The sequence below is a fragment of the Dipodomys merriami genome, unplaced genomic scaffold (assembly GCF_024711535.1).
Source record: "Dipodomys merriami isolate MVZ:Mamm:240054 unplaced genomic scaffold, mDipMer1.0.p SCAF_265, whole genome shotgun sequence".
In the NCBI taxonomy this organism is placed as follows: domain Eukaryota; kingdom Metazoa; phylum Chordata; class Mammalia; order Rodentia; family Heteromyidae; genus Dipodomys; species Dipodomys merriami.
The window spans coordinates 751,556-772,977 of record NW_027204104.1 but is presented as its reverse complement, the minus strand read 5'-3'; the positions used below and the strand labels follow the sequence as shown (position 1 = coordinate 772,977).

Genomic DNA, 21,422 nt, shown 5'->3' with positions numbered 1-21,422 from the left:
CAATCATCGAAACCCATTGTATTTCCTAAAAATAGAGGTAAAGCTGGAAACAAGTGCCTATCAGGCGACCAGTTGGTGACCACCCAAGGACGAAGCCCTGCAGCAAGGTTGTGTAACCTTTTGCCCTTTCAGGCGACCAGCTGGTGACCGCCCAAGAATGAAGCCCTGCAGCAAGATTATGTAACCTTTTGCCCTTTCTTATGGAGACTTTTGCTATAAAAGTTTGTTATCCTCTGCATTAAATCGCACTCAGCACTCAGCATCCACTCCTAATGTGTGTGAGTTGTCTGTTTGCCATCTCCCCGTCCTATTCCAGGTTCCTCCCCTAGGTATCCTCCGTCGTCCCGACAGAACCCGGTCCGCGGCAGGTGGCGCCCAACGTGGGGCTCAGAGCGGGGCAAGAAGCAGTTTCTTCAGTCAAGGAACCTAGGGAGGTAAGCATCTCTCTCTCTCTCTCTCTCTTTTCTTTTCACCTGGAATAGTAGTCAGAAGCTCGTTGGGGTGCTGCAGGCCCCTCAGTTGTGACTGAGAAAGATAACGAGCAAATCATGGGGAGTTCATCTTCTAAGAATAAGGATAGTTTGTGTCTATTTTAAAACATATACTCCACAGCAGCAGTGGGAGAACAAACTAATCCTTGGTTCCCGCAGGAAAAAGGAAACCATTGAAAAAGTGAATGTAACTCTAAGTTCCATAAAGACGGAACTCCTCCTTCGAGAGGAAACAAAAAACGGAAAAAGGGAACCATTGAAAAAGTGAATGTAAATCTAAGTTCCATAAAGAGGGAACTCCTCCTTCGAGAGGAAACAAACAAAAAAAAAAACGGAAAAAGGGAACCATTGAAAAAGTGAATGTAAATCTAAGTTCCATAAAGACGGAACTCCTCCTTCGAGAGGAAAAAAAAAAAAAAAAAAAAAAAGGGGCAAATGCCACGCCGACCCCAGTAGAGTCTGCTTAGCATGGGAAACCATCTATCAGACCATGATAGGGGCCTCGAGACCTATCTCTGAGTTTTGGGACTTCACCGAAGTCTACCTCGGAGAATAGGGCTTCTAAGAGGCCTACTCCTGGGAAAAGGCTGGCAAAACCCCTGGAAAAGATGTGTTTCTGCCTATCTTTTCCTCATAAGAGTGCCTATTAATCTTTTACTGCTTCTACTGCTCTTTGTACTTACTCATTGTCAACGTTCCCTTATTCAAAGCTCTTTCTTAAGAGTGTTGACGACTCGAATATCTGATGAGTGTCTTAAAAATATGACTAACTCACCAGAGTTCAGTGCTACCCTGAAACCCCTCTTATGGAGGCTAGTAGACAAGTTATAAGTAAATATAAAAGTATTGGGGGTTTCACAAAGTCACTCCAGCAGAAGGAATTGTAAGAAATTTACAAAAAGTTGTAGGCGCGGCTAGAACAGAAAGAATGTATGGCAATTGCTGAGATAACTACTTAGGAGAAAGAACTTCCTCATTTACTAAGAGACTTGCTAAATCTAAGTCTCCTTGGTGCTTACTATTAAAGAAGAAACAGGAAAGATCTTAATGGGACAGTTAAGACCTCTATAGAATAAAGTAGTGGTTAATTGGTGACAATCATCGAAACCCATTGTATTTCCTAAAAATAGAGGTAAAGCTGGAAACAAGTGCCTATCAGGCAACCAGTTGGTGACCACCCAAGGACGAAGCCCTGCAGCAAGGTTGTGTAACCTTTTGCCCTTTCAGGCGACCAGCTGGTGACCGCCCAAGAATGAAGCCCTGCAGCAAGATTATGTAACCTTTTGCCCTTTCTTATGGAGACTTTTGCTATAAAAGTTTGTTATCCTCTGCATTAAATCGCACTCAGCACTCAGCATCCACTCCTAATGTGTGTGAGTTGTCTGTTTGCCATCTCCCCATCCTATTCCAGGTTCCTCCCCTAGGTATCCTCCGTCGTCCCGACAGAACCCGGTCCGCGGCAATTCTCAACTATGACATCAGCTTGGATAGGGTGGGGAAGTGAGGGTGGGGACGTTTTTTCTTTTCATCTTCTCATGACAGTTAACATGATATACTGAGTTTTATTTTAGAAAGGTATATTGTTTTGACTAATAAACCAAAATTAATAAAAAGATAATAATGATAATAACAGTGATTTGAAGAACAAAACTAAAAAATCAGTGGCTTGACAGAAGTTTGTTTCTTCTCTCCTAAAGTCCAAATTAGGTATTCATGATAGTCAAGCAGCTCTTCTCTTGATGTAGGAATACAGATTCTGCCACGGATTCTGCTTAACTTTGATATTTGGCTTCCAGTGTCACTAGTGCAAGAAGAGAAAGGATAATGATTAGGAGAGTTTTGTAGATGAGGCCTGAAAATAGCACATATCATGGGACTGACAATATTACATGGCTAGAACTCTTTTACATGGCTACACATAAAAATCAAAGTAGGGTGTGAACTCAAAGGATACTGGATCTGAAAAATAGCTTTCCTTTAACTATTTTCCTATCACTCCAGCTCCTTCCTCCTCTGCATATTTCTAGTATTTTCTAGAACCTTCCTGATATGCTGCATCAAACTCTGAACTGGACTCTGTTAAATATCTCACAATATCTCCTACAACTACAAAACTGCTCTGCACACTAAATGAGTTCCTTACATATGGACTAAGGAGACAAACAATAATCTCTTAGGAGCTATTAAAGTATATATAGGCATTTCTTCATATTCTAAGTGGTCCCAGACTTCTAGAAATAGAGAGTTTGGCTCTACACATTTTATTATTCCTTTCCTTGCCATATAGATATACACTTGCAATATTTTAAAATATGAAATGCTTTAGCAATTTGTTTGTCATCCTTATACAGGAGACATGCTAATCTCTGCATCATTTTGATCTTAGTATACAGTATATGTTGCTGTAGCAAGTAGTTGATATTGCTTTCTATTGCCTTCAGCATGTTGATGCTCTAGCCAGCCCTTCTTTACTGTTTCTACAATATGCAGCAATGGGTTCTACAACATATACAATCAAATAAATACAATCTCTAACAAATGTAATTATTCCATATTATATATTACATTGTTATATATTAATGTAATTACTAACATATATTTGATTATAGTTTACAAGAGAATAAATAAATGCGAAATTGTTCATGCTGTGGCCCCTGGGAGCACTTGTTCACTTTGCAGATGCCCATCCCTAAAATAATATAAACTTGTCTTCTTTCCTCTCTTCCTACCATTACCATGTGTTCATTGAAGAGTATTTAATAAATGAAGTCATCTAAGAATTCTAACCAAATCTACAATTTTATCAGCAATTCACCTTTATATTATCCCAATAAATCAAGACAGAAAGAGATGAAGAAGAAGAAATTAGAGAGCTAAAGAAGTCTTAAAAGTGTGGTGGATATTAAAGCAGATAGTTGTGACAGAGCTATGATAGACTTTTCAATAGCATCCTAGTTAAACCATGACAAGTCTATACATCCCAAGAATTTCATAATGCCTCTTCTTTAAACACAACATAAATATGGAAACATACATATAATTGCATCAAATCAAGTTCATGAAGAAATAATATGGCTTGTCAGAGGTGTCTATCTGAATAGCATTGAATAGAGGCACAAATCTATTTCTAAAAGGAAACTAGAAGAATAATTCATGTATTTTTTAAACAAAAGTGGTAACAATTTCCATGATAAAGGGAAAAATACTTCAAATATTTCCAAGAATATTAAAGTCCATGGGCTCAGTCAAAATTTCTATGTACCAAAATCAATATCATTGTATAAGTTAATGTTTGTAGAAGTTGTCATTTTAATTGACTTCTGTTCCCTTGGCCATTATTTTTAACATCACAGTGATTAAGGTGCTTTGAACTAAATGTTAATTCAATGTAGTCTGAAATGAAGCAGAACAAAATTTCTTTAAACCACACTGACCGCTAGAGACACAAGATTATAAATATGCTGGAGTAAAATAAAAATTCATCTCAACAACATCAACATGAGTAAAATGGGTTTATATTTTGTCACAAGTTAGCACAATAAACTGAACTGTATGTAATACTCCACTAAATATACAGCATTGCAAGTTATTAAAATTTCACTGCAAAGACAAAAAGACAGAGGCAAAGAGAAATAATCTAGACCAAAAAAGACTTTGCAACAACTGAAAATGCCCAACTTTGCAAACAATTGAAATGTATGTACCGATTCAAGCCAGCCCAGGCAGGAAAGACCGTGAGACTCCTATCTCCAATAACCACCAGAAAACTGGAAAAGGTGCTGTAGCTCAAGTGGTAGAGCGCTCACCTTGAGCTGAAGAGCTGAGGGACAGCACCCAGGCCCAGATTTTAAGCCCCACGACTAACCAAAAAAAACAAAAACAAAAAACTATTTTCCAATTTGAAAAGCAACAACAAAATCAAAAAGAAGTCTACATTAAATTTACCTTTTAAAAATCCTCTATTAGCCAGGTGCTGGTGGCTCTTGTCTGTAATCCTAGCTACGTCTGTAATCCTAGCTACTCAGGAGGCTGAGATCTGAGATTCATGGTCCAAAACCAGTCCAGACAGGAAAGTCTGTGATAATCTTATCTCCAATTAACCACCAGAGAACCAAAGTGGTGCTGTGGTTCAACTGATAGAGCACTAGCCTTGAGCTGAAAAGCTCAAGGACAGCATCCAAGCCCAGAGTTCAAGACTCATGACCAAAAAAAAATCCTCTATTATTATATAATTAAACTGGTTCATAGAGTACATCACTGGTAAAGATGGTTATATTTGGTGTTGAATGTCACTGTAACAAAGGATAACAAAGTGAGCAGCTTGCAGCACACACACAGAAAAATGAACACTCTCACAGTTTTGGAGATTAGAAGGCTGAAGTCAAAGGTGTCAGCAGAACTTTGCTCCTCCTGCTTATTTCTAGCTTTTGTGGTGGCCATGAACTTTTCACATTCCTTGTCTTGCACTTTACCACTCTGATATCTTCTTCTAGTATCTTCTCTCTGCATGTATCACTTTATTTTTCTCTTTCCTTTTAAGGATGCTGATCATTTCTGATAAATGTACCACTCTACTCTCATGTTAATTTTAAGTAATACTACTTCCAAAGAAGGACATACTCTGAGATACTAGGTTAGCACTTTATCATACTTTTGAGAAGCATACATTTAAAAATGATGATATCAGGCAGGCACTGGTGGCTCACACCTGTAATCCTGGCTACTCAAGGGGCTGATATCTGAGGATCATGGTTCAAAGCCAGCATGAGCAGGAAAGCCTGTGAGATTTTAATTTCCAATTAACTACCGGAATTGGTGCTATGTGCCGGAACTAGCCGGCAACGAAAGGAACTCCTGATTTAGGGGGCGAGGACGGAAAAATAAAGACATAAGACAAAGGATGGGGTTGGGAGGTCTGCAGCTCAAGACTGCAGCCCCGTTTATTTTTAACTCTCCTTATTTATACTATTAGAAGTCAAGAGGTAACCTAAGGTCACCATAGTGCAGAAAAGCAAGAAAAGTCTTTAATAAAAACAAGGGTGCAGAAAGAAACAAGACAAGGTCAACTGATAGAAAGTAAAGAAAATTCTACAGACATAGCAAGGCAAACCCGGACACCTGGTGTTATTCATGAAAGCCAGGTCCTTGTATGTGCCTTCAAGTGAGCACAAGGGTCAAGATGACCTTGGAGTTTTACTGTCGGCTCCCAACAGCTATGGGTCCAAATGATGTAGTGCTAGCCTCAAGTAAAAAAATCTCAGGGAAAGCACCCAGGTCCTACGTTAAAGCCCAAGACCAGCAAAACTAATGATGATACCTATCACAGATTATGGGAAAATACATGTGCAGAGAAACCTGACAGATCTACTCTAATAACAACAGAGGCTGGAGGGGATGTGGACAGAAGGGAACCTTACTACATTGTTGGTGGGGGTGTAAACTTGTTCAACCACTTTGGAAAGCAGTATGGAGGTTCCTCAAAAGACTCCACATAGAGCTCCCCTATGAACCAGCAATCCCACTTTTGGGCATTTACCCAAATATTTACAAACAAGACCACACTAAAGCTACCAGCACGACTATGTTTATTGCAGCATTATTTACCATAGCTGACATATGGAACAAACCCAGATGCCTCTCAGTAGATGAATAGATCAAGAAAATGAGGTGTATATATACACAATGGAATTCTATGCCTCCATCAGAAAGAATGACATTGCCCAATTTGTTAGGAAATGGAAAGACTTGGAAAAAAATATACTAAGTGAAGTAAGCCAAGCCCAAAGAAACATAGGTCCCATGTTTTCCCTTATTTCCAATATCTAGTATATGTATGAGTCAAGCAGAAAAGGTCAGATAAGGTGATGTTAGGAAAATGAACCCTAAGATATGTATTCAAATTTTTTCTTTCATGTGATTGTTACTAACACATTCATAAGATTATTTCTTTGTTGCTTTGTATGTCCGTCACCCACAGTATAATCCCTGCTTTCACTGTATTTGCTGTTGGTATAATTAGTGGAGGGGTAGGGGAAAAACAAATCATTTAAATAGGGATACAGGTGGACCCATTGCAACAATGAGATATACAAGTCGTTATGTCGAAAACGAACTTTACAACTTTGGTGGGGGGGCAGCGCGGGGAGGATTGGGGGGGCGGGAGGAGGATGGGAAGGGCTGGGAAGGGGAAACAAAGGAGGAGGCTACAATGCTTGATAAGAAATGTACTCATTAATTGTAACCCTTCTGTACAATATTTTCACAATAAAAAAAAAGAAGAAAAAAGAAACCTGACAGTTCTAAAATAGGAAACAATTTGGGCATGATGGCACTCACCTGAAATCCCAACTCTGGAGGTAGAGGCAGGAAGATGAAGACCCATAGACCAGCCTGTTATTAGTAGTTGGACATCATCAATAATACAGATAATAACAGATTCTAGTATGGATGTGAGTGAATAGTAACTCTAGTACAATGTTAGTAAGAGTGTAAACTTGTTCAACTACACTGGAAAACAATATGGAAGATCCTCAAAGAACTACAGTAAAATCCAGCAATTCTATTCTTAAAGATTACAAACTAGGATACAGTAAAGTCACTTGCACAACCATGTTTATTGCAGCACTGTTCACCACAGCCAAGGTATGGAATCAGCCCAGGTGGCCCTCAATAGATGAATGGGTAAAGAAATTTATATAACTAAATTTTACTCATCCTTTAGAAAGAATAATATTGTATCATTTGCAAAAAAATGGAAAGACTTAGAAAATATCATACTAAAAGAAATCAGGCTCAGGGAGTCAAAGATGTATGTTTTCTCTCATATATGAAAGCTAGAATTCATTTATAAATATAAGTAAACATCTTCAATGTTATGCAAATATACACAAATGTATCAGCCAAAATCTGGTAGAATCAGGAATGAACTCAGAGTGTAATTGCTAAGAAAGGCTGACTCACAGTCCAACAAAATAAACAACAGGAAACAAGTATTCAAAAGTGAAAAGGATCAAAGAAAGGGAGCTAGACAAATGAAGAACAGGGAAGAATGCAGTCATAAAATTCAATGTTTATCTTACAAAACTGAGAAAGGGGTGAAATTGGGAGGGATGGGGAAATGATGAAATGGATGATATTAATCAAGATGCATTGTACTCATATAATGCTTTGTTGAACGGCAATTCCTTAACACAACTACTTTAACATACTAAAAATACACTAAAAATAAAATATAAAATAAACATAAACATAAAAAGAAAAGTAATGTCATTTGTCAAAGTGGCATTTATAGGACAGAATCTATGTACTGAGTTTATCTCTTGCAGAGAGTAGAGTTGCACTACAATGTATTACAATAAAAATTATAACACTTAAGGTTGGTCAAGTGGCTTAAACCAGCTCCTTAAATATTGCTAGTGAAGGTGGATATGGCCCAAGGTAGATATGTTCCTGTGTAGTACAGACTGGGATCCAGAACCAGTGCTTTTTGAAGTACTGTAGTTAATAATAATGAAGAAACTCAAGTTCACATTCTAACCTAAAAAAAAAAATCACTATTTTTATTTTCCCCTTAAGTCTGGTGACGAGAAGGAAACATAAAAACTAAACCTGGAAGATATTTTCTTGCCAAATAGCAAAGAAGTTATCAAAGATTACTGACATCAAACCTGACTGAAGTAGCTCATGTCTGTAACCCTTACTACTCATCAAGTTGAGATCCAAGGATCATGGTTATAAGCTAGCCCACCCAGACAGAAAATATCCATTACATACACACACACACACACACACACACACACACACACACACACACACACACACACACACACACACACACACACACACACACACACACACACCAGAAAAATCCATGTCACATTTACCTCCAATTAACATCACCAAAAAACAAGAAATGGTGCTGTGGCTCAAGTGGTAGAGTGCTAGCCTTGAGCAAAAATGCTCAAGGACAATGCTCAGGCCCTGAGTTCACGCCCTTGGACCAGCTCAAGAAGTAAAAAAGTACTAACATTGTGTCATGGGGATTCAGGAGCAAGTAAAGGACGTGAAGTGTGCAAAGACTACAAAATAAGCACATCAATAAATATAAATGGATTAAGATACATCAAATTCATTTAAATCTCAAGAGATCCTGTGATATTCAAAGTTATTATAGCTAAGGGTCTCTGCAGAAACAAGTGATAGATGATACATAGATAGCTAGATAATTAGATAGACAGACAGACAGACAGACAGATAGATAGATAGATAGATAGAATTTAAAAATTACTATAAAAGTTCAGATAATCATGGAATCTTAGGAAAATGAAACCTAAGATATGTATTTAAATATTTTTTTCTTTCATGCTTTTGTTTCAAACGCATTTATAAGATTATTTCTATGTTGTTTTTATGTCCCTCCCCCACAGTATAACCCCTGCTTTTACTGTATTTGATGTCGATATAATTTGTGGAGGGGAAGGGGAAAAACAAGTCGTTTAAATAAGGATACAGGTGAACCCGTTGCCACAATAAGAAGTACAAGTTGTCATGTCGAAAACGAACTTTACAACTTTGGTGGGGAGGGAGGATTGGGTGGGGGAGGGCAGGGGGAGGCTGGGAAGGGATGGAAAGGGGAAACAAAGGAGGAGGATACAATGCTTGATAAGAAATGTACCTTGCCACAAATAAAAGAAAATAAAATAAAAAAAAGAAAGCAGGAAGTAGAACTGTGGGTCCAGGTAGATGTCTAGCCTTGAGAGAAAGAGCCAAGCCAGCATGCAAGCCCTGAGTTCAAACCATAATACCAGCAAAATAACAAATAACGAAAAATATTGTTTTTCCTAGTCTTTCTTTCTTTTGATATATTTTTTTCAGTCATGGGGCCCTAAACTCTGGGCCTGGGCCCTGTCCCTCAGCTCTTCAACTCATGAGACTCTTTTTTTAAAAATACTTTTTTATTTTAAAAATACTGCACAGAAGGGTTACAGTTACATGAGCAAGGTAATGAGGACATTTCTTATCAAGCATTGTTACCTCCTCCTTTGTTTTTCCCCTATACTCTCTTCCCTCCCCACCTCTACAACTACACTCTCCCCTTCTCTCCTACCCCCACTCCCTACCTAAATTGTAAAGTTCACTTTTCAACAAAGTGTCTTGTGCATCTCATTGTTACAATGGGTCTACCTGTATCCCTACTTAAGCATTTTGTTTTTCCCCTTCCCCTGCCCAAGCTAGAGAAGTGTATAATCAAGATGCAGAGCACGGACAACAAATACTGTGGGGGAGGAACATACAAAGAAACAAAAAGATCATATGGTACATTATAAATATGTTAGAAACAATAGCAAGAAATAAAAAAACCACTTTTGTCCCAATCTTGGGGTTCATTTCATTTAACATCGTCTTATCTGGTCATATTTACAGAGGGGATGAGGCCAGAAGGGAATCCTACTGCATTGTTGGTAGGAATGTAAACTTGTTCAACCACTTTGGAAGTAGTATGGAGATTGCTCAAAAGACTCCACATAAGCTTCCCTATGACCCAGCAGTCCCACTTTTGGGCATTTACCCAAATGATCACAAACAAGACCATACTAAAGCTACCAGCACAACTATGTTTATTACAGCATTATTTCCCATAGCTAAGATATGGAACCAACCCAGATGCCCCTCATTAGATGACTGGATCAAGAAAATGTGCCTCCATCACAAAGAATGACATCACCCCATTTGTTAGGAAATGGAAAGACTTTGAAAAAATTATATTAAGTGAAGTAAGCCAGGCCCAAAGAAACATAGGTCCTATGGTTTCCCTTATTTGCAGTAACTAGTATATGTCTGGGACAAGCAGAAAAGTTCCAAAGCTATGTACATATGACCAGATAAGATGATGTTAAGCAAAATGGACTCCAAGGTAGGGACACAAATGTTTTTATTTTTCTTTCTTGCTAATGTTTCGTGAGACTCTTAACTGCAATTAATCATAGAACAATCTGGAAGTGGCACTGTGGTTCAACTGGTAGAGTGCTAATCTTGAGCAAAAAATCTCAGAGACAATGCTTAGGCCTTGAGTTCAAGCTCTATACCCAATAAAAAAAAGAGGAGGGATATGATAAGATTGGGGTTTGAATGCAAGACCCTGTTTGTGTTTTCTTTTTTATAATTTTTTATTGTAAAAATAGTGTACAGAGTGGTCACAGTTACACGAGTAATATAATGAGTACATTTCCTGTTGAGCATTGTTACCTCCTCTTTTGTTTTTGCCCTACCATCCCTTCCTTCCTCACCTCCCCAAATTCCCCTTTTTCCCCCTCTAGTTGTAAAGTTCATTTTCAACATAATATCTTGTACATCTCATTGTTACAATGGGTCAACCCGTATCCTTGTTTCAACATTTTGTTATTTGTCTAGAGAACACAAACAGGATAACAAAATCCTGTTTGTGTTTTCTAGACAAGTATTCCAATATATGAGCCACCAGCACCCACAACCTGTTCTGCTTTAGTTATTTTTCTAGATAAAGTCTTTCATTTTTGCCCATGAAAAAGAAAAGAAAAGAAAAGAAATGTACCTTGCCCATGTAATTGTAACCCCTCTGTACGGTATTTTCACAATAAAAAAAAGGTGATCTTTACTCAATCTACATATCAAAATACTAATCTCTCATGTGAACATCCTCATATTCACCCAAAAATAGCTTTGTCAGCTATCTGGAAATCTTTAGCCCACTCAACTTGATGCATACAATTAGCCATCATAATTAAGGCGATGTGGTGAGCCTTTTCTTTTTTTCCTTTTGAAGAATAATAGAGAAGTACATCATTTTGAAAACTTGCCAATAAAAGTCAAAAATAAAATATCTGTCCTCTCTTTTTTTTCTGTTGGTCATGGTCTGTTGGGCCTGGAAACTGTCCCTGAGCTCTTCAGCTCAAGGCTAGTGCTCTACCCACATAAGCCACAGCTCCACTTCAGTTTTCTGGTGGTTTATTAGAGATTAGAGTCTGACAGACTTTTCTTCCCAGGCTGGCTTTAAACCGCAATCATCAGATCTCAGCCTCCTGAGTAGCTAGCATTACAGGCGTGAGGCACCAGTGCCTAGCTTGGTCTTTCTTTAACTACACAAATTACAACCGTGTTTTTAAGCAAACAGTGCATGTTTCTCTTTATAAATGTATTCTGGACACTCAGCAAATGAAAGAGATCATAGAATTATAACATCACCATTGGGCAGCCCTTAATGATTTAATGTATCTATGCACTGACCACCATTTTTCTCATGTTAGAAAGACACAGAGAGAGAGAGTCAGAAAGGCAGAGGCACAACCAGACCTTGTAAGTCTGTATCTTTCTTATACTGAGGATGGAGGGCCACCTCCTAACCTATGAGGTAGATATAACCAAAATAGTCTAACCATAATTGGATAAAACCTTGAAAACTTAATTATCAATTTGCAGAAAATAAACAAGGCAGAAGAATTTATTAAACTATACCATGAAACACTAAGAGAACAATCATAGAGAAAATCTGGGCATGGAAAATTCTAAAGGGCAAACCAAAACTAGGAAGAAAAAAGATGCAGGGGGTGAACCTACAAAGATTAAAAGGTGTCAAACAATTATTGGGGTGTATTTATGTCATTTATAAGAAAAATGTCAGCATGTTAAATGGCATTAAGATGCTGCTGTTAGCTGCTAAGAGTAATAACTATTCTGTTTTTTGTAGAGTCCTGTCATTTTTGGTTGCACCATGAAGGTTTCCAGGTAAAGTCATATGTCTGAGATTTGATTCAGTATCAATTAGTGTGAAAGGTAGAGGACAGAACAGAATTTCCCACATTTGATTGAAGATAGATATAGAGAGGTCACTAAAGAATTCTGTTTACTTTTGTATGAATGTTTAACTTTTTCATAAAAACTTGCAATTCACTGACATAGCTCTTGCTTAGCCTGGTTAAGGCCCTATGTTGAATCTCCAGCACCGCCAAAGACAATAAATGAGAGAAAAAAAATCACTTCAATTTTTTTTCATATGTAGAATAAAAAGGAAACTAAGAACTAAATTTCTTCTATGACTTTGTGATCTGGGAAAGTCATACAAGGATAAAATTTCCTCTTCTGCTATCAAACCATAAATTCTGTGAGAACAAAATCTGTTTTGTTCCTTTTCTGTATTCTTGAGAGATAATTCAGTGCCTTGTATACCATGGACATACAATACATATATGTTGAATTATGTTGAAAAACCTGCTAATATATTAGCTGCTTCAACGAAAAATCCTTTTGAAATTCTCTTTCAGATGTGATCTCTAAACCTGTATAGGAAATATTGTTACCCAGTGATAATTCTACCGGAGACCTTGATTCCCACCAAATGTAATCATAAATGAATGAACTCATATAACATATGCACTACTCAGGTAATATTCTATTTTTAGCAAGGTCTAAAAGTGAAGAATTTTACTGCAGTTAGTAGAGACTCTCAACATACATTTTACATATATATTTTTTCAGTGTTTTAAATATGTTGTACTAAAATGAAGCCAGGGAATCCAGGATTGGGGGAGAGTCATTATAGGCAGCCCAAGCAAGTCAGGCCTGACCTCTCCACTACCATGATACATACCACAGCAAACAACTTTACTTTTTCCACCTATATTATTATGATAGTTTCATATAATGGTGTAAATTTTTTAAAGTTTCCTTATTTTAAAAAGATTTTTTAAAAAAACATTTGTTTTCAAAGAAGTTAGAAACCCTGAGCAGGGTACTGGTGGCTCATAACTATAATCATAGCTACTCAGGAGGCTGAGATCTGAGAATCTTGGTTTGAAGCCAGTCCAGGGAGGAAAGTCGATGAGCCTCTTACCTCCAATAAACTACCAAAAAAGCTGAAAGTGAAGCTGTGACTCTCAAGTGGTAGAATGTTAGCCTTGAGCAAAAGAATCTAAGGGACTGTGCCTCTGGGCCTGAGCTTAAGCCACAGGACCAGCCCCCCCCCCAAAAAGGAGTTAGCAACCTTATTTCAGAGTATCATTATTATAAATTTTTCTTCCCCATAACTGTATAGAACTATAACAGAGCAATGGGGTAACTAGCATATTAAAGAACAAAACATTTGGGGCTGGGAAGGTGGCTCAGTGGTGGAGTGCTTGCCTTACATGCATGAGGCCCTGGGTTCAATTCCTCAGCACCACATAAGCAGAAAAAGCCGAAAGTGGGGCTGATGCTCAAGTAGTAGAGTGCTAACCTTCACCTGAAGAACTAAGGGACAGCGCCCAGGCCCAGCTTTCAGGCCCCACAACCGACCAAAAAAAAAATAAAAACATTTGTTAAAAATATTTTTATATAATGTAAAGTTTTCTGACAATCAAAAATGCCCACTTATTTTACCTTCTTTAATATTCTTGTTATTCTGTATTCTAATTAACACAAATACATAAATCGTGTTCACAGTCTGTAATTAGGCAGTGCTTCTGACATATCCAAACGATGTGAAATTAATAACACAGGGAAAAAGTTCTCAGAGCAAAGCTGATTCTGTTGAGTATTGAAAACCATTCTTCTGCTGTGAAATATACCCCAAAACAGTACTGGGAATTCAGTATCTGTAAGGATGAACAGTATTTTTTATTATTCAAAACTATTTCAGCGTTTGAATTATTATTATTCTACCTCCAGAGAACTAGAAACTTTAAGATGTCAAATGTAAAACCTACATAAAACCATGTATTTTTTTGTTTAAAAGGAGATCCAATAGCTTTTCACTGAAGAAAAACAAAGTATTAACATATCAAGGCAGAAAATTGAAAAGAAGACAAAAATTGGGAAGAGATCATAGTGAAATACAGAAAGAGGTAGAGAATATCTAAGAAACCAGATCAGCTGAATCTTAGTTACAAGTATATCCACACAATCATTTCAGTACTCATTGTCAGTGGGAGTCTTATCTCTGCTTCCTTGATTTGATCTCCATCTGGTATTATTTTCAGAACATATCACTGTGATCTAATAACTCTTAGTAAGCCATTATAAAGTTGAAGATTTGCTTTTCTGCTTTAAATAAATATCAGGATTATTAAATATACTATAAAATATTATGTCAAAAATCTGCCAGTCAAGAAGAGAGGACTGCACTGCATTTGCAAAATCAATAATGGCTCTGTGTGTGTGTGTGTGTTTAGTGTGTGTGTGTTTATGTACAAACGTGTGCATGTGCCATTAATGAGGCTTCAAATCAGGGCCTGGGAACTGCCTCTCAGCTTTTTTGCTCAAACCTAATGCTCTCCCACTTGAGCCAGAGCTCCACTTTCAACTTTTTCATAGTTAATTGGAGATAAGAGTTTCATGGATCTTCCTGTCCATGCTAGCTTTGAACTGTGGTCTTCAGATTTCAGCCACCTGAGTAGCTAGTATTAAAGCATAAACCCTAGTGTCTGGGTAATAACAGACTCTTAATCAGAACACCGGTTAAATGGTCTCACCACCCACTCTATGACATTAATGTTTTGATCAATTTTTTTAAGAAGAGAAGACCTTAAGTCAGTCCTACATTTCCATATAATATTAATAGACACAAAATGTAGAAACTCAAAGCCTAAATCTAAACCTATATACCAGAATAAATCATAGCTTCCCGCATTAAAGTACTCAGTTCTGTTTTTTGAAAACTATTTCTCTTAGGGTGAGATTGTGATTGGGACACATTGTATACATGTACAGAAATGTCACACCAAAATTCTTCTTGTGTAACTAATGGATACTAATAAATTAAAAAACAAAACAAAACAAACCTCTCTTGAGCCAGGCATGGGTGGCTCACAAATTCTAACTACTCATGATCTAGGATCCCATTTCAAAGCCAGCCAGGGCAGCCATGAGACTCTTTTCTCCAATTAAACACCAGAAAAACGGAAGTGGAGCTGTGCTCAAAGTTTAGAGTGCTAGCCTGGAACAAAGAAGGTCAGAGACATTGCCCAGGCCCTAAATTCATGCCTCATGACTCACAAAAATAAAAAACAAAACAAAACCCCTCTCTAATTTTTTTTCTGGAATCCTAAATACGCTTACCAAAGCAAAAATTACACTGAACAAGAGATAGTCAAAATGGCATCATTGAACATTCTGGATCACCACAATAATCAACAGAACCATCATCTTAACCATAATAAGCACAAGGTTCTAGTGTCAGATCTACACTGAAGGCCAGTCACAGGGCCTTAGGCCTCTTATCTATCTCTAATTTCTCATCTCTAAAATATATAAATTGGATACAGCCCTATATAACACTAAAATACTCTGTACAGTTATGTTTCTGCAACTTCCATTGAAGTGCAAAAAAAGTATTCAAACATAAATATCTAAAGTTTACTGACTTTATGACTTACAATGACCTTACAAACAGTTTTACCTAATATAAGTTTTTGAAAAGCTATAGAAAATGTTATCACAAATATACATTCTCTATTAATAGGGGTTAAGTTATTTCTTTCTTGAATTAAGAAACTATAACAAAGGGACTTAGAAAGTTATAATATTGGTAAAAGCTAATTTGTGATAAGGTATGAACCTGAGCAACCAATGTCCCTTCATATATAAAATTACAACTGTATATCTGTTGCTACTGATCTATCAAAACATCCTATCAACTTAAACTCTCAGAAGCAAACTATAAATTCACTTCTTTTATGATTCTATGAAGGTTTAATTATTATTTATATTTATTCAGCATTTTGTAACTACTGAAAATGAGAATTCATAATTAGGAACTGAAGTCCAAAAATTCTGGATATGAGTAAATTCAACTCTTTCACATTAGAGGCCATCTATGTTTCTATATACACATTTATGCAAACAAATATCTACATATACACATATACACACCACCCTCCAACTAATTAACTGAATTTCCCAATATTCCATAGCTATATATCCCAAGGCTATTGCTACTATAAGCATAATAGATCAATATATGCAGTTGACAAGGTTATCGTCAAAATTCTTTTGGGGCTGGGAAGGTGGCTCAGTAGTAGAGTGTTTGCCTTGCATACATAAGGTCCTGGGTTCGATTCCTCAGCACCACATAGGCAAAAAGAAAAAAAGCCGGAAGTGGCGCTGTGACTCAAGTGGTAGAGCACTAGCATTGAGCTGAAGAGGTGAGGGACAGCGCCCAGGCCCAGAGTTCAGGCCCCAAGACCGGACCACCCCCAAAAAAATTCTTTCTTGACTAAAATCCTAGGCTCCTTGGAAATACTCACTGTCCTGAGAGAAATTAGATATTCCATTTCCTAAAGAAATGAGCTGAGAAGTTTCCTAGCCTTTGTAGTTTCTTAGTGTGTGTGTGAGGGGGGGGGTGGCGGAGGGGGATGATCCCAGACAGTTTAAAAAAGAAAGGAACATTTTGAAGGATTATTTGGTAGCTTCCAAAATAACAGGATACTGACTGTGAAGTATAAATATGAAGATAATTGCTAGCAAAATACCCATTATAAAGGAAGCTAGGCAGCTTCTAAGGCCAAAACAGAAATGAGGTCATAGAGCAATAGGTGGGCACCCCAGCACTGTAAACCATGCACACCGGACTTTGGGTAGGACTATAAAGCAAGATGAAGAACATCTGGAACTTTCAGCTCTGTCCATAGAAGGCAGGTTTTGCACGGGACTTCCCAAAACAAAGGGTCCAAATCCAGTGAAGTCGGGCACAAAGAAAATTGACAGACAGACATAAGATAGATAGGTGACAGAAACTGACATTATTATGAATAAGAAGACTTCATTAGCCTTTAAGGAGAAGAGGGGGAAGGGGATGAAATGAGGACAGGAAGCAGGGGAGGGACAGGGGGTGGAGCAGGATAGAGGGAAGAGAGGAGGGGGAAGAGAGGCAGGGAAGGGAAGAGGAGGGAGGCAGCCATGGGCTGTAGTGGCTATGCCAGGCCAGAAGAGAGAACAGCAGCGTGAAAGCTGAGCACAGAGCGCAGAACTGAGGGCTAGTGGGAGAGCAAGCTGCCTGCCAAGCCGGCCTCTGCTGCCTTCTCTTGCAGGTAGCAGCTCCAGCCAGGGCACCGGCCGCCTTGCAGCTCTGCAACAGGCAGCCAGGTCCAGGTTGAGGGAGCCTAAGAGCCAGGGAGTGGGCGAGCAATTGAGCCTGGGTATTGAGCACTGCAGCAGGAGGCAGCCAAACCCAGCAGGCACAGTGCTGGTGGCCTTGGGAGTGGGAGCCCATCCCTTGGCCTGCTTGGCCCCTTCTTCGCCTTCCCTGCACTCCCGCCCACAGCACCTGCACGGCCCTACACATCTTACATAGAGCCAAAAATAGTGATTTAATTCATAACTGATCACATGATTGGATATTAGAAATAATCATCTTTATTTTACACTCATTTACAGTGAAACAATGTTCCAGTTAGCTTTAAAAGGCATATGGTGCCAATTAGTAAAATACTGAAAGCAATATTTTACTGCTATCTTGCAAAATCATAAATGTTTAAAAAACTGAAAACATTTTTTAAAAAATAGCAAAAGTAAGCCTAAATTTTTAAGAAGAATGTTACAGGTATCAGGAAAACACACTTCAAATTATGCTACAGAAACACAGTATACAACCAGATTGGTACTGGCACAAAAATATACCCAAATACTAATAAACCTTAATAAGAAGACCAGGAACAAAACCACACAGCTACAATCACCTAATTTTCAACAAGGAAACTAAAAACGTGCAGTAGAAAGGAATAGCATCCTCAACAAATAGTGCTAAGAAAACTGGTTATCCACTTGAAGGACACTGAAAGTTGACATCTCTCACTTTCTCCAAAAATTAATTCCACATAGTCTGAAAATCTTAAAAATATGATCTAAAACTCTCAATCTACTACAGGAAAGTCTAGAGATTTCCCCAGAAGATAAGTGGCACATCTAATTATTTTCTGAGTAAGATTCCACTTACCCAGAAAACAAGAACAGTAACAAGTGGGACTGCACCAAATGAAAAAGTTTAAGTACAGTAGAAGCAACAATCCACTGAAAACAAACAGTCCACTGAATGAGAGAAAATATTCACTAGCTATTCAGGTAAATGAGTAAATGTCCAGAATATACAAAGCTCTGAAAAAAATAAACAGAAAATGAATAAATAATTCAACGAATTAATGGGTAAGAAAACTGAACAGTTTCCAGATTAAGAAATCTAAAAAGTATTTTAACATCCTTAGCTATAAAGGAAACATGAGTTAAAAGTCCTAAGGAAACCTCAAAGGTTCCATCTCACCACAGTCACAATGACAATCATCAAAAAAGCAAACAACAAATGCTGGTAAGTATTCAGGGGGAAAAGACCCTCAAACATTGATGGTGGGAATGTAAACTAGTGTAACCAAAATTATTATGAAGCTTCCTCAAGAAAGTAAAACTAGAACTATCTCCTAACTCTGCCAACCCACTACTAGGCATATATCCAAATTAGTGTAAATCAAGAAAACCATCTGCATGCCAGATACTGTTTATTATAGTCCTATTTGCAATAGCCAAATGACTAAATCCTCTGAATTAATACAACAGATATTGTACATATACCATCAAATATTATACATCCATAAAAAATATGAAATGCCCTTTGGAAGGGAAAATGAATGGAAGTGGAAAACATCATTTTGAGCCAGGCAAGTCAAGCGAAAAAAGACAGCATTATGTGTTTTTGTCTATATACATATGTCTATATTCCCATATATATATATGTATATATATATATATATATATATACATACACTTATAACATGATTCTAATTATGTAGAAGGATAAGGGGAAAGGGAGGTAAAAGAAAAAAATGATGGCGAATAATTTTTGGTTATGTTTATTCCCCCTCTCCAAGTTGTATAGTTCATTCCAATATAGCATCTACTGGGTTTCACTGCTGAATTGGTTCATCTTATGTCCCATCATTTCTGTCTTTCCCCTTCCCCTCACCAAGTCAGGTAAACTTTACATAAGAAAAAGGGTACAGAAATCAAAAACAGCAGCAGAAGGGAATAAACCAACAGGGGAAAAAAGGACAAAAAGAAAAAATAGAACACCAAACAGTACAATAAAAATCTCTTGCTTCCATTTCTTGGAGTTCATTTCTATAAGTATCATTTTATATAATCACACATAGCCATTGAGCTTTTGCAATCCTCTCCTAATAATATCCTCCTTTGTGAATGTCCAAGTGCAATTACCAGTCTTTTACTATGCATTGGGATTACTTGTAGATTTATAGGCACATTCTAATTACCACATGCAACCTGTTAACTTTGGGTTAGTTTGTTACTTTGCTTAGTATAATTTTTCATAAGAAAATGAAAAGATGGAAAAAGTACAACTGTTTATAATAACGACATAAAGAACTTCAATGAAAGCTGTTCATCACTAGGAGATTGAGAAAGCCAGGGAATAGAAAGCAATTGAGGCTTATTCTGTGTAAAGCACATCTGAAATAACACAAAAAGAAATTACCTTAACAAAAGCTAAATACAACAAAGCTGAAGCCAAGATCATACTAAATGAGGAAAACAAATCATTTCCCCTAAAAATCAGATGAGAAAAGGCAACTTCTCTAAGTACTCTTATTCAATACAGTGTTGGAATTCCTAGATGAAGCAATAAAACAAGAGAAATTAAAAAAATAACTCAAATAGGAAATGAAGAACTCAAATTATCTCTATTAGCAAGTAATAGCCTATATTTAAAAGGCCATAAATATTCCACCAATATTCCCCCACATCTTATAACTATTTTTGGCAACCATAGCAGGATATAACACCAGCACTCAAAAAGTCAATAGCTTCTTTATGTACCAAGGAAGAGCAGGGTGAGATGGATCAGGACAGAGGGACTGTGCCAGACCTGCTCCCAAGGGGCCCTTGGCAGCAGGTTTCTCTGGCCTCTGGATAAGCCTGGGAATGCAGGATAAATACAGGAACAGGAACAAAGGCCTGCAGCCGTGAACCAGCGATCCTGGGATGTGAGCTATGGACCCTGGGAAAGGCCACAGCAGAGTGACTAAGGACAAGCATTCAGCAGAGCTCCCCAGGGATCCTTGGTCAGGCCCTCCACAGGATAACCCATGGACAGGCCTTTGTAGGGTGACTGGAGACACAGGAACAGACCTCAACCTCTATCCTGGAGCCCTCTATTCCTTGCCTAGCCCAGGGGAGGGCCCCGCCAGACTGCTGACAACATGGCGTCCATGGGCTGCCGAGGGCTGGCAAGGTGAGAAGAACAGCAGAGGCCTTCCGGAGATGGAGGACAGAGAAGGCGGATGACCTAGAAAACTCACCAGCATTCTTGGCTTGGGAGCTCGCTGATGCATTGCCTGGGGTGTTCTCCTTGTCCCAGAGAAGAAGATTTCAGCCCATAACAAGGGCAGATGAAGGTCTTAACAGTCCTGGAAGGTCAGCCAAGTCCCAGATGATGTCAGGTGCCACGTGAGGCCCTGATGGTGGCAGAAAAGAAATCCCTGATGATGGCAGATACACCACAAAACCCGGGCATCATAAGAAGGCCCTGATGGTGGTGGGTACAAGGAGAAGCCCTGGATGATGGTGGATGCATCACAAAGACCCGGATGACTAGGGTGCAGTGAGAAGCCCTAGAGGATGGCAGTTGCAACAACAAGCCCGATGTTGGCAGGTGCAACCATGAGATCCCCGTTGATGGATGATGCCTGTCTGATGCAAGAGGTAGGGAATATACCACGAAGCTCCAGATAACTGGAGTTCAATGAGAAGACCTTGATGACAGCAGAACAACTCGAAGTCCCAGAAAAAGAGTGTTAGAAATAGCTCTGGATGTCAGAGTGTCGCATAGGAAAGAAAGGAAATCTGCAAAGCAAAGTTTACTTCTGCAAAAGGGTAAGTCATAGACAGGCATCTGGCAAGCAAGCACACAGAGCTAACCAA

The 21,422-nt window shown here is 38.3% G+C and overlaps 1 pseudogene; it reads right to left on the bottom strand.

Moving 5' to 3' along the window:
- Nucleotides 1–2,797: 2,797 nt before the first annotated feature.
- On the bottom strand, nucleotides 2,798–2,895 carry LOC138837184 (U6 spliceosomal RNA; annotated as a pseudogene).
- Nucleotides 2,896–21,422: the final 18,527 nt, after the last annotated feature.